The sequence below is a fragment of the Pristiophorus japonicus genome, chromosome 4 (genome assembly GCF_044704955.1).
Source record: "Pristiophorus japonicus isolate sPriJap1 chromosome 4, sPriJap1.hap1, whole genome shotgun sequence".
NCBI classification, from domain to species: Eukaryota; Metazoa; Chordata; class Chondrichthyes; family Pristiophoridae; genus Pristiophorus; species Pristiophorus japonicus.
Window position 1 is genome coordinate 129,820,460 of NC_091980.1, and position 12,849 is coordinate 129,833,308.

General features: G+C 44.5%; 1 pseudogene; it reads left to right on the forward strand.

The window, feature by feature from the left end:
• Nucleotides 1-9,538: 9,538 nt before the first annotated feature.
• Nucleotides 9,539-11,946, forward strand: LOC139262559 (ferritin, higher subunit-like; annotated as a pseudogene).
• Nucleotides 11,947-12,849: the final 903 nt, after the last annotated feature.

Genomic DNA, 12,849 nt, shown 5'->3' on the forward strand with positions numbered 1-12,849 from the left:
GGAGAAAGTGACTGAAGCTTCTGTTCAGTACTCATGTTTATATAATTGTGTGTGAGACTCTGTCCTGTAGAGAATGTCAGCTTGTGTCTTTGTACAGGCTGTGATACCTGGGTTCTTGATGTGAAATGTAATTAACTGTATAAAATGTTCAATAGTGCACTGGGTTGTCTTCTTGTAAATTTGAGTGGTTGCTTATCATGTAAACCAGATGTTAATATCAGTGAAGAATTACACTGGGCTGTGTAACAGCTTTTTTTTCTTCCTTTCCTTTTAGGTGTAAATCTAATTGATTGACCTAGGTATGTAGGGTTGCATGTTGAAGACCTAATTTCAATTCTGTTTATACTTTTTTGGGAGCAATTTGTCTTCATGCATTTCAATGATTATGTTGCAACCAGAGGTGAAGTGAGATGCTGTAATACTATCTTGCTGATTATATTAACATTGTAAAATGTCTGAAGGCATTTTGCAAGAGTGTCACTAAATAAAATTTGAGTGATACAGGAATGATGACCAAACTTATGGTCAAACATGAAGGTTTTAAGGGAGTATCTTAGAGGAGGAATGAGGGAAGAGAATTTTAGGGGTGTGACATCTGGAGCTTGGGCCAAAGTAACTGTTTCCACTGGTAATAAGTAGTCTTGCTGCTATTTGCAGCAATGGTAACTCACTTTTACCTCCTCAATACAACAAACTCTCAATTGCTGTAATTTTGTTAAAACACAAGGAGAGTTTGCCAATGAACTAGAGTAGAACTATTTCATTTCTAGGAACAATCCAAGTTGTTCCAGTGGGACACACTGCAGGTCTTTCACGGAACCAAACTCCATATTGTTGCTGCTGACTTGCTGGTCGGGTTTGTGGATACAGTAGCACAGAATGACTTTGGTGAGAGACCAGCAATGTCTGAGCGCATTGGGGGAGCTCCCTGAATTTATGGTATGGAAGTGGTTGGTGGTCTCAAATCAACACCTCCCACATCAGTTTGAGACCCGGGAATTATAGCAGTGAACAGAATACTCAGTTAGAGACAGATCTTTTGGTCTCAACTGTCACAATGCTTTTATTCAAATTAAATCTCACACATGCTTCTTGTAAAACACACCCTGCTAGCATAAAACAAACACAGCACAACAACACTACGTGCGCGCCCCCCCCCCACCGTCCCAAATCGCAAAGTAACCACAACTAATAGTCGTGCTTGGACCAATAGCATACCACTGAATCTGTGCAACAGACTGTGTGTATGCCTATGATCCACGTAGAACCTTCCCTACTAAACTTCTGAGGCTTGGTTGGATCACACGACACCCCTCCACACTATGCGGTGGTCTAAACAATGTGTGGGCTGGGATAATGCTCATCCGTTACCCCTTTGCTTTACTGCTTCTCCAGACGAGGTATATCTTCTGGTTCCGTATCAAGCTGTGGTTTCCAAGTCATAATTGAAATAGCGAGGTGCTTTTTTTTCGTAGATGGTTTCTTTCCGTCCCAGATGGAGTGCTCGGTCCTTGAATGCATTGAATGAGGCAAGCAAGTGTAGAAGAGAGAGAGAGATGGCAGCAAACTGACACTTCTTATACCTGAACAATGCTTGCTGAATCCTCGTGCCAAAAACCAGTCCTTTGCCTGAGGCAGTCCAACTAAACAGCATAAATCACATCTCTGGCCTGTACCTTTGTTACTGGGCTCCTCCTGGGGATAAAGGCTCCAACGAGTCTGGCTGGCCAATAGCTTCCTTTGTCCTGAGGTTCCTGTGTTCAGGGCTATCTCATTCCAGTTTGATGGCTTGAGCACTGATCAGTTTATCTGATGTCTCACTGATGGAGGGCCCCTTTGTCATGTAATGGGAACCTATTAGCCATCTACCTGCGAAGAGGTTCCTGTTTTCAGCCATTGACTATCCCCACGCACCTGATGTGTATTCCTGTAGAACACGTCTGGGCCTGTCCCAGTCATGCTGTCAGCTCTTCTGCAGTAAATGAAATATGGAAAAGCAATGTCCAAACTTAAAGTCCAAAATCCTGAAGTTTGTGTCGATGTTTGCGCTGATGCTTACAGTACTAAAGGCAATACAATTGGGTGATTGGGAAATGCAGCTGAAATGCCATATTTACTTACAAGCCACTGGCCACTTGGGGCAGAAAGTGTGAATTCCTTTTGGGGAGAGGATTGAACTTGGTTCTTAGCATTTTTTCTGTGTTTGTCTCTCTCTTGATTGAATAACCTGTCTACCTCGCTCTTACATGAATAAGAAGTTGTACAAGGCATTAAAGGGAGAGGTAATTATGAACTGTACTCGAATAAAATGTAATCCTTCTGGAAGGAGTAAATGTAATCCTTCTGGAAGGAGTAAATGTATTAATTAAACACACAAAGCAGTTAACTTAAAACACCAAGCAAGAACAATAGATATTTCTCCTGCCCGCGGACTCTTCAACACTTTCTGTTCCAGCAATTAATAAACCCAATACAGCTCCTCCATAAACATATCCAGTTGTGCATTTCATACCAAATAACAATCATCCTCTCCAAATTCTGTTGGATCCCCATGTGTCTCCTTCACCACAGGAATGGATTCAAATGTTGACACTACAACTGTATTTATCCATGTCATGTTTTTGCACCTAAAATTTCATCGAACAACCATCTGCCTAGCCAACTGACTTATCTGTGTCCAAAAGTTCCTTACAGCCTTCCTCACAGTTAATCTATCTGATCCAATATCCTTTCCATCACAAAGACCACGTACTTCTGTTATGTATGGAGAAAGAGTCAGACTGAACACTGAGCTCAAAGTAAAGTGTGACCTTTGTCTTTTATTGCAGGTCTCCAGAGTGCTTCTCCAACTGTGAGGCCTCCTTAAATACCTGTGCTCCCAAGGGATTGTGGAATCCCTTGGGACTCCAGGGGATGAGCCCTCTGGTGGTTGTACAGAGTATAGACAAGTTTACATATATAACAACACCCCCCTAAAGTTAACAGTGTAACTAGAAGGTGAGTCGATCTGGGACCCTTCTTGCCCTGGTTGATCGTCTCGGTGTGAATGCCGGTATTAGCGAATCATCTATTGGGCCCTCGCTGGACTGCTCTGCCGCTGGCCTTGCTGGGCTGCCTGGTGTGGTGGGTCCTGCTTGCCTTCTGTGGATGATGGGTTCTGCTTCGTGGCCAACCGTGGTGCCAGTTGCCACTGTTGTGTATGTTGGGGGGTCAAAAAAGGTAGGGTCCAATGTGGGTTGCTCAGGTTAGTCCGTGAATCTGAGTTTGATTTGGTCCAAGTGTTTCCGGTGAAGGAGTCAATTTGAAAGTTTGACCGGCAACACCCTGCTCCCCTCTTTGACCATGACAGTGCCGGGAAGCCACTTGGGACCTTGTCCATAATTCAATACAAATACAGGATCATTGATTTCAATCTCGCATGACACATTTGCACTATCATACTTTATTGAAGCCGCCTGCTCTCTATCTGTTCATGTAGATCAGGGTGAACTAACGAGAGCCTTGTCTTAAGTGCTCTTTTCATGAGCAGTTCAGCAGGTGGGATCCCAGTGAGCGAGTGGGGTATCGCGCGGTAGCTAAGTAGGACTCAGGAGAGGCGAGTCTGCAGTGAGCTTTCCGTTACCCTCTTCAAGCCCTGCTTGATGGTTTGCACTGCTCTCTCTGCCTGATCATTGGATGCTGGTTTAAACGGGGCAGATGTGACATGTTTGATCCCGTTACAGGTCATGAATTCTTTCAACTCAGCACTGGCAAAACATGGCCTGTTGTCGCTCACCAGGACATGGGGTAGGCCGTGTGTGGCAAACATGGCCTGCAGGCTTTCAGTAGTGGCAGCGGACATACTCGCCGACATTATATCACATTCAATCCACTTGGAGTACACACTCCAACCACAAAGAACATTTTACCCAAGAACGTGTACCCTAGACCACAGATTGGAGGGCCAAGACTATGAACTTAGCAGCGCCTCACTGGGTGCATTGCTTAACTGTGAGCATGTATTACATCTGTGCATGCAGGACTCTAAGTCCACATCGATACCGGGCCACCACACATAGGATCTGGCTATCGCTTTCATCATTACGATGCCTGGGTGGGTACTGTGTAGGTCACTAATGAAGGTGTCTCTGCCCTTCCTGGGAACCACTACTCGACTGCCCCACAGAAGGCAGCCTGCCTGTATAGACATTTCATCTTTGCGCCACTGGAACGGCTTTATCTCTTCCTGCATTTCCACTGGGACATTGGACCAGCTCCAGTGAAGCACACAGTTTTTCATGAGGGATAATAACAATGTGCTGAGACCCGGTAGGAAGTTACCAAAATAGTTCAGGAGTCCTAGAAATGACTGCAGCTCTGTCACGTTCTGTGGCCTCGATGCGTTCTCGATTGCCTCCACCTTCGAATTGGTGGGCCTGATGCCGTCCGCCGCGACCTTCCTCCCCAGGAACTCCACTTCAGGCACCAGGAAAACACACTTCGAACATTTTAACTTGAGCCCCACGCAGTTGAGTCCACTAAGAACCTCCTCCAGGTTCTGAAGATGCTCAACTGTATCCCGACCTGTAACCAAGATGTCGTCCTGGAAGACCACAGTGCGCGGGACCGACTTCAGTAAGCTTTCCATGTTTCTCTGGAATATCGCCGCTGCTGATCAAATTCCAAGCGGGCATCTGTTATCAATGAAAAGACCTTTGTGCGTGTGGATGCAGATGAGGCCCTTCAATGATTCCTCCAGTTCCTGCATCACGTAGGCTGAAGTCAAATCCAGCTTCGTGAATGTCTTTCCTCCCGCCATCGTTGGAAAGAGGTCGCTGGCCTGTGGTAGCGGGTATTGGTCCTGCAGGGAGAAACGATTGATAGTTACTTTGTAATCACCACAGATTCTGATGGTGCCATCTCCCTTGAGGACTGGGACAATAGTACTGGCCCACTCATTGAACTCGATAGGTGAAATGATGCCTTCTCTTTGCAGCCGGTCTAGCTCGATCTCTATCCTTTCTCTCACCATGTACGATACTGCTCTCGCCTTCTGATGGATGGATCTGCACTTTTGCTCCTTGGAATTTCCCGATGCCTGGTTCGAACAGCGAAGGGAACTTGTTTAAGACCTGGGCACACGAAGTGTTGTCAGCGGCCGATAGGGCTCGGACGTCGTTCCACTTCCAGCATATCTTTCCCAGCTAGTTCCTGCCGAGTAGCGTGGGACCATTGCCCGGTACCACCCAGAGTGATAGCTTGTGCCACGCTCCATCGTAGGAGACCTTTACGGTAGCACTGCCGATTATGGGAATCAATTTCTTTGTATAAGTTCTTAATTTTGTGCGAATTGGAGTTAAGACTAGCCTTGAGACCGTGCTGCACCACAATTTTTCCAAAGTCTTTTTGCGCATGATGGACTGGCTCGCGCCTGTGTCCAACTCCATTGACACCGGGAGTTCATTTAGTTCAACATTCAGCATTATCGGGGGACACTTTGTGGTGAATGTGTGCACCCCATGTACCTCTGCCACCTTGGTCTGAGGCTCTAGTTCGTCATAATCCTCCGTGGATCTGTCCTCCTCTGCATCATGGTGGTTTGCAGGATTAACAGGATTTACAGCTCGCCTGCACATACGTTGGAGGTGCCGCATTGTTCCACAGCCCTTGCAACTGTACCCTTTGAATTGGCATGAATGAAAACAATGATCACCCCCACAGCGCCAACAAGGTGTTAATGGCCTTGCATTCATCACCCTTAATGGTGGACTCTGAGACATCTGCGGACGTGCAGCTGCAGGCATGTGTGACCTGCCCTGTACGTTGTGATTTGAAAACAACATCACTTTTTTCACAGTACTTGTAGCAACACTTGTGTGCTGAGAGATTTGCTTCGTATTGTCACTGGTGGCAATGAATGCCTGGGCTCTCGCTATGGCTTTACTCAAGGTTGGGGCCTCTACAGTCAAAAGTTTGCGAAGTATGGTTTCGTGGCCAATGCCAAGTACGAAAAAGCCTCTGAGCATGTGCTCCAAATGTCCTTCAAATTCACAAAGTCCTGCAAGGCATCTTAGCTCGGTGACATAATTCGCTGCTTCCTGGCCTTCAGAACTTTTGCAGGTGTAGAACCGTTACCTCGCCCTTTGGGTTCAAATGCTCCCGGACCAGTGTGCACAAATCATCGTACGATTTCTTCGTGGGTTTCGCTGGAGTAAGCAGATTTTCATGAGGCCATATTTTGGTGCCCCACAGACAGTGAGGAGAATTGCCCTTCGTTTGGCAGCGTTCTGTTCTCCATTCAGCTCATTGGTTACGAAGTATTGATCGAGTCACTCCACAAAGGTTTCCCAATCATTTCTCTCCGAGAATTACTCAAGGCTGCCCACTGATTTCTGCATCTTTGGGTTGGCTATCTGTATCTCGTTGCCAGTTGTTATGTATGGAGAAAGAGTGAGACTGAGCTCAAAGTAAAGTGTGAACTTAGTCTTTTATTGCAGGTCTCCAGATCGCCTCTCCAACTTGTGAGGCCTCCTTAAATACCTGCGCTCACAAGGGATTATGGAATCCCTTGGGACTCCAGGGGATGAGCCCTCTGGTGGCTATACAGAGTATATACAAATTTACATATATAACAACTTTCATCTCCATAATATTGCTCACTGCCTTCCCAGTCTATCTGCTGCCGAAACTCTCTTCCATGCCTTTGTCACCTTTAGTCTCGACTATTCCAAAGCTCTCCTGGCCAGCCTACCATCCTCAACTCTCCGTAAATATCCGCTCATTTAGAATTCTGCTGCATGTGTCCTATCTTAAGAGGACCAAGAGGTAAAATCAAATGAGAGGGTGGGGATGCTGGAAAAAATTCAAAATTAAGATGAACAAAATGAAACTGGAAATCTGATGGACAAAAGGAAGAGAGCTGAAGAGAGAGAACAGCAAAGCAGGATTCTGAATGCAAGAGAGATGAACAAAATAGAGGTGGAGGAATTTGAAGGGACAAGAAAGCAAAAAGAGCTGGATATTTTGAAGGACAAAGTTAGAGAGAGATGCAGACCAGTGAAAGAATAACTGAGGGAGAGTCAAAATAAACAGAGCTACAGTATCTGAGAGTTGGAGATTGATAAATCAGAAAGATGATTTAGACAATATAATGAAGACCAATTACAAAAGGAAAGGTTGGATAAAAGAGACAATATCAACAAAGTTACTTCCATGGAAAATTCGTTCTAAGCGGATAGATTTACAATTAATTCATCATATTTAGTATATTTTCATGACTGACGTTTAGTATGTGTGTTATGATTTAGTGTAATGTGAACTGAAATTATTCTGATTCTGTATTGCGGATGTAACATTTAGTCTAACTTTATTAGAGATGTTTATAACAAAAGTTAATTTGTTTCCAAAATATGCTCAGATTTGAGAGATGAATGAATGAATTTACATATGTGGCAAATGATCTTCAGGTTGCCACTGGATGTTAGCTTAATAAGGAAGCTTAAATAGTTTAGTTCTTGTGGCGGAGATGCGCTGAGAGATCGTGGCGGAAGTGTGGCGAATGTTTGACAGAGGAGCAGAGAATGTTTGTGGTGGAGGAGCGGCGAGAGATCGTGGCGTAGGTGCGGCAAATGTGGGTACGGTGCCCAGAAGAGCGGAAGACCCAAGGGCAGCAAGGGCCAGACCACACTGTGATATGTGTGCGCACTAGGTCCATGCAGCAGAGCAGGCCTCCAGGTCATCTTGGTTACCACTCGCCACAGGATAAAGGCCTAGCTCGGTCAAGCCCGTGTGGTGGCTGATGTGCAATTCTAACCACGATAATAAAATCCACACACAGGCATCTTACACCCCTTCAATTGGAGTTCAGGACTAGAACATCGGGTCCTTCATTGAGAGATCTATGATCTCCTGTGAAAGCAAGTCATCCTTGTTCGAGGGACTGTCTATGATGCTGATGATTTATCCAATGTTTATAAATTAATTTGTTGAGAACTGCAGTGAGTGAAATGAAATTGCCATCTTCAGTCATTCCTCGTTAATATCTTTGCATCTCTCAAAGTTTCCAGTCACCTTATCCGATCTTTGCTATTGTATGAAACTTCATAAATTGCAAAGGAAGCTTCTCACCACCTTGGGCTTTCTGTGCCTATCACCAACCCTACTCCCCACAGGGAGTGACACTGGATTCAAAGAGATCCTGTGCAAAGTATCAATCAAAGGTTCCCCCAGATTCTGTAACCACAGGCCTGAATCAAAGTCTCTGGTGCCTACCTGGGTGGCCATTGAGTGTGACCATGTGATGTCCATCAGTTTGCTCAAAGCCCTTTGTGACTGCATCATAGATCCTTCAACCAATACAAGTATAAATACCCGATACATTTTCGGTTCAGGTGGTTCAACATTCTCTCTCTATCCACTCTATCAAAACTTTTCATAATTATAAGGACCAGTGGTATGATTGGTGGCTCTTGATCTGAATCACTGCCACCCCCTCTGACCCATCTAAAACAGAGTTTTAATCCAAGCGAACGCGTCTCATCAGCTAATCCAGGACTGAACCACTTCTGCACTGAAACCAGACATCACGGCTTTGGATCTCAGAGAAACACCAACATGAAAGGCAAAGGACCAGAGAGGAGAGATGAGAATTGTTTTTACACAGCGAGTTGTTGTGATCTGGAACACACTGCCTGAAAGGGCCATGGAAGCAGATTCAACAGTAACTTTGAAAAGGGAATTGCATATATAGGAGAAAAGAAAAACATTGCAGGGCTATGGGGAAGGAGCTGAGGAGTGGGACTAATTGGATCACTCTTTCAAAGAGCCTGCAAAGGCACAATGGGCTGAATGGCCTCCTTCTGTGCTGTATGAATCTATAATGAGGCACAGTTACAGAACAACTGAAGAGGGTGTAAAAAAGATTTACAAGGATGATACCAGAAATGTGAGGGTATACCTATCAGGAAAGGATGAACAGGCTGAAGTTGGCCTAATAAAGGTCCTTACAATTATGAAAGCTTTGAAAGAGAGAATGTTTCCACTTGTGGGGTAGAGCAAAACTAGAGGCCATCAATATAAGATAGTCACCAAGAAATCCAATGGGGAATTCAGGAGAAATTTATTTACGCAGAGAGTGGTGAGATTATGGAACTCACTACCACAGGGAGTGGTTTAGGTGAATAGTAGGGAAGCATTTAAAGGGAGGCTAGACAAGCATAAGAGGGAGAAGGGAATAGAGGCTTTTGCTGATAGATTTGGACAATGAAAGACGGGAGGCTCGAGTGGAGCACAAACACCGGCATGGGCTGGTTGGGTTGAATGGCCTGTTTTCCAAAGCTCTGATTGGCTCTGGGCCTCAACCTCCAGCCCCTAAACCCCCTCTCCTTTGTTAATTGGTGCTTGGATTCAAGGGAGATTCCTGATTGGCTATCAGGGATTGTCAATCATCATTGGTGATGTCATTCCGTGTGTGAATGCAGGCTGCCCCAGTAGTATAAATACAGGTGCATGTGAGAGAAAGGATTAGTTCTTGAATTGTGCAGTAATATAGATAGTCATGATGGCCTCTCAAGTATGTCAGAACTACCACAAGGATTGTGAGGCTGCTGTCAACAAGCAGATCAACATGGAGCTCTGTTCCTCCTATGTTTACCTCTCCATGGTGAGTCTTGTATTCCTTGTTGCTGCATTGTGAAAAGTTGGATATTCTCCAGTCCCATGAACTGGCTTCAAGCTGTATTTCCCTGAACTTCCTTCCCTGGGAGAGCAGAGTCTTTGGGCAGTGAGGACTTCAGGTGTGTAATACAGGGGAACTTGTTGAGTTAATGGACTGCTCATTGTAGCAGTTGTCCTCTATTGAGGTTTAATATCTGAAACCAGCTCAGCTGCTGCCTGAGTTTGTGACAGAAGAGCACAAATCAGGTCAGGGGCCTGTTGACCTGAAACAATGTTCAGTTTCAGTGGGGGGACTGTAGTGAGTGAAATGTGGGCAGATCCTCACTAGTGTTCTCATTAATTGGAGGTGAAGTACTGAGAATCCTGGTGTTGGAGTCTTGCTCATGGCTGAGATCTCTATTACACTATTACTGTGTAAACTACTGGAGTGGAGGATTTTTCTCACTCCATGCCCAATCTTGGATTAGAATGGAAGAATAATTTATATAGTGCCTTTCACTACCTTAGCATATCCTAAAGTGCTATGTAGTCAATGAAGGTGTTAAGTGTAGTTACCTGTTATGTGGGCAATGCAGCAGCCAATTAGTGCACAGTAAGCTCCCATGAACTGCCATGAGATAATGATCAGATCGTCTGTTTTAGTTGAGGGATAATTATTGGTCAGGACACTGCTGAAAACTCAGACACATAGTACTTGGAACATATGAGCAGGAGTAGGCCATTTGGATCCCCATGCCTGCTTTGTCGTGCAATCTTCCTCAACTCTACTATCCTGCACTGTCCCCATATTGCTTGATTCCATTAATATCCATTAATCCTATTGATCTGTTTTGAATATGCTCAACTACTGAGCTATTACAGACCTCCGGGGTAGTGAATCACCACCCACAGAGGGAATTTCTCATTATCAATCCTAAATGGCTGACCCTTGGTTCTAGACTCCCCAACCAGGGGAAGAAACCTTCCTGCATTTACACTCTCCAGCCCTGTAAGAATTTTGAATGTTTCCCTGAGATCATCTTTCTCTGGAAGAATGGAGGCCTAATCTAATCAATTTCTTGATCTTTCACATCCACCTGAAGACAGACACAGCCTTTGTTAATGTGTGAATGATGGGAAGTATTACTTGTCCAAGAGTAGAATAGAGTTTGATTTGACATCTTTCATCCTGTTGGGAGGAGCAGCTATCCAACTCCGATTAGTGAAGCGAATTGCACTTAAGCTAGTTCACAAATGGTTGGTATTTTTGAAAGATTAAGAATTCACTAACTGCGGGGGGGGGAAATAATCTTGCATTATCTATGTCTGAAGAAGCTGTTTAAAATTCTCTCTGCAGTCTTTCTACTTTGACCGGGATGATGTTGCCCTGTGTCATTTTGCTGAGTTCTTCAAGGAGCAGTCACATGAGGAACGTGAGCACGCTGAGAAACTGATGAAATTCCAGAATTGACGTGGAGGCCGGATCATCTTGTCTGACATTAAGGTTTGTTTCAATAAATAACTGGCTTTCTTTCTGGATTTGATTCCATGGTCCTGGTGGTGGAATGCAATAATTGCATCGTCCTGTGACACATTGTTTATGGTTACCTGGATGTGTGGTTACTTTTTCACTTGTCTTCCTTCTACTTTCTCATGTATTTTGTTTAATTGATTGTAAGTGAATGTCCTGTGACTTTCCTCTTCAGAAACCAGAGCAGGATGAGTGGAGCAATGGTCTGGAGGTGATGCAGAGAGCTCTGCAGATGGAGAAGAATGTGAACCAGAGTCTGCTGGATCTGCACAAACTCTCCACTGGGAGCACTGACCCTCATGTAAGTATCTCATGTGGGTTTCTGGGTAATTTGGAGGTCGTGGAACATTGCTGTCCTCAAGCCTACACCAAAGATCTCTGCCCAATAGTGTTGTGTTGGGGTTTCTCTCCTGGGTTCTTCAGTTAATTGGGGAGAGAACTGGGAAGTTGGCCTACTGTGGACATGAATGTGTTTCCAGGATTTAAGTACCCATTGTACAGAGTTACTGGATCATTAAAACAAATTTACATCAATCTTTACCCCATTGGATGATGACCCAGTCCAAGAGGATTAAAATCACAACTTTCAGATACTGGCCATAACTTGTTTTCCTCTTCTCCTTCAGTTGTGTGACTTCCTGGAGACCCACTACTTGGATGAACAAGTAATGATGATCAAGAAGTTTGGAGATCACATCACCAACCTGAAGAGACTGGGAGCCCCTGAGAATGGCATGGGGGAGTACCTGTTTGACAAGCATAGCCTTGGCGAGAGTGACTGAAGCTTGTGTTCAGTCCCTGTGTTTATATAATTGAGGAACCCACCCCTCCAATTCTGCAGGGAATGAGGGCTTGTGACTTTGTACAAAGAGCTGAGACCTGGGCTCTTGATGTGAAATGTAAATAAACTGTTCAGTGTTTCCTTGTAAATTTGAGTGAGTGGTTGCTTATTTTCAGATTAACTTTTTAGGCCAGAATTACATGGGGCTCTGTATCCACTTTATTGCCCTCGCTCCTTCTCGTGTAAGTCTGATTTTTGTCTGGATTATCAGGCTCCTGCTTTGACGATCTAATTTAATTCACAATTTGCATCTGAGCCACAGGTGACACTGTTGGACAAAGAGGAAGGTTTTAAGGAGTGTCAGAGGTGGGGGAGAGAATTTTTAGGAAGGGAATTCTAGAACTTGGCCCAATTCTTTCTGCCATTTGCATCAAAGGCAACACTCTTTAATCCCTCAATACAACATAATATCAGCTGCTATAATGTTGGGAAACTGTATATTTTAACAATTAAGTAGTGTTGCACCATTTCATTCCATGGATCAATCCTATTAAAAATGGTAAGTACCCTAGGAAAGCACTTTACGTAGTATTTCTTCAAAAAATGAGCTTGTACCAATCTGACTGAGTTACTCTTGTGGGATATGTTGCAGTTTGCTCACTTAACCAACTCATTGCTGCTGTTGCTGTAGGCTTTGTGGAGAAAATAGCACTGTGGTGTCAGAGCTGATTGTGAGAGCTCCTGGAACACATGGTACTGAAGGCAACTACAATTGGGTACTTGGGAAAGTAATCTGAAACATAATTACTCCAGTTGCGGTGGAAATGTGTAAATTTCTGGGCGGGAGAGGATACAACTTGGTTCTGAAAATATTTCACCTTCCTCGCCAACCCCCCCTTCCACA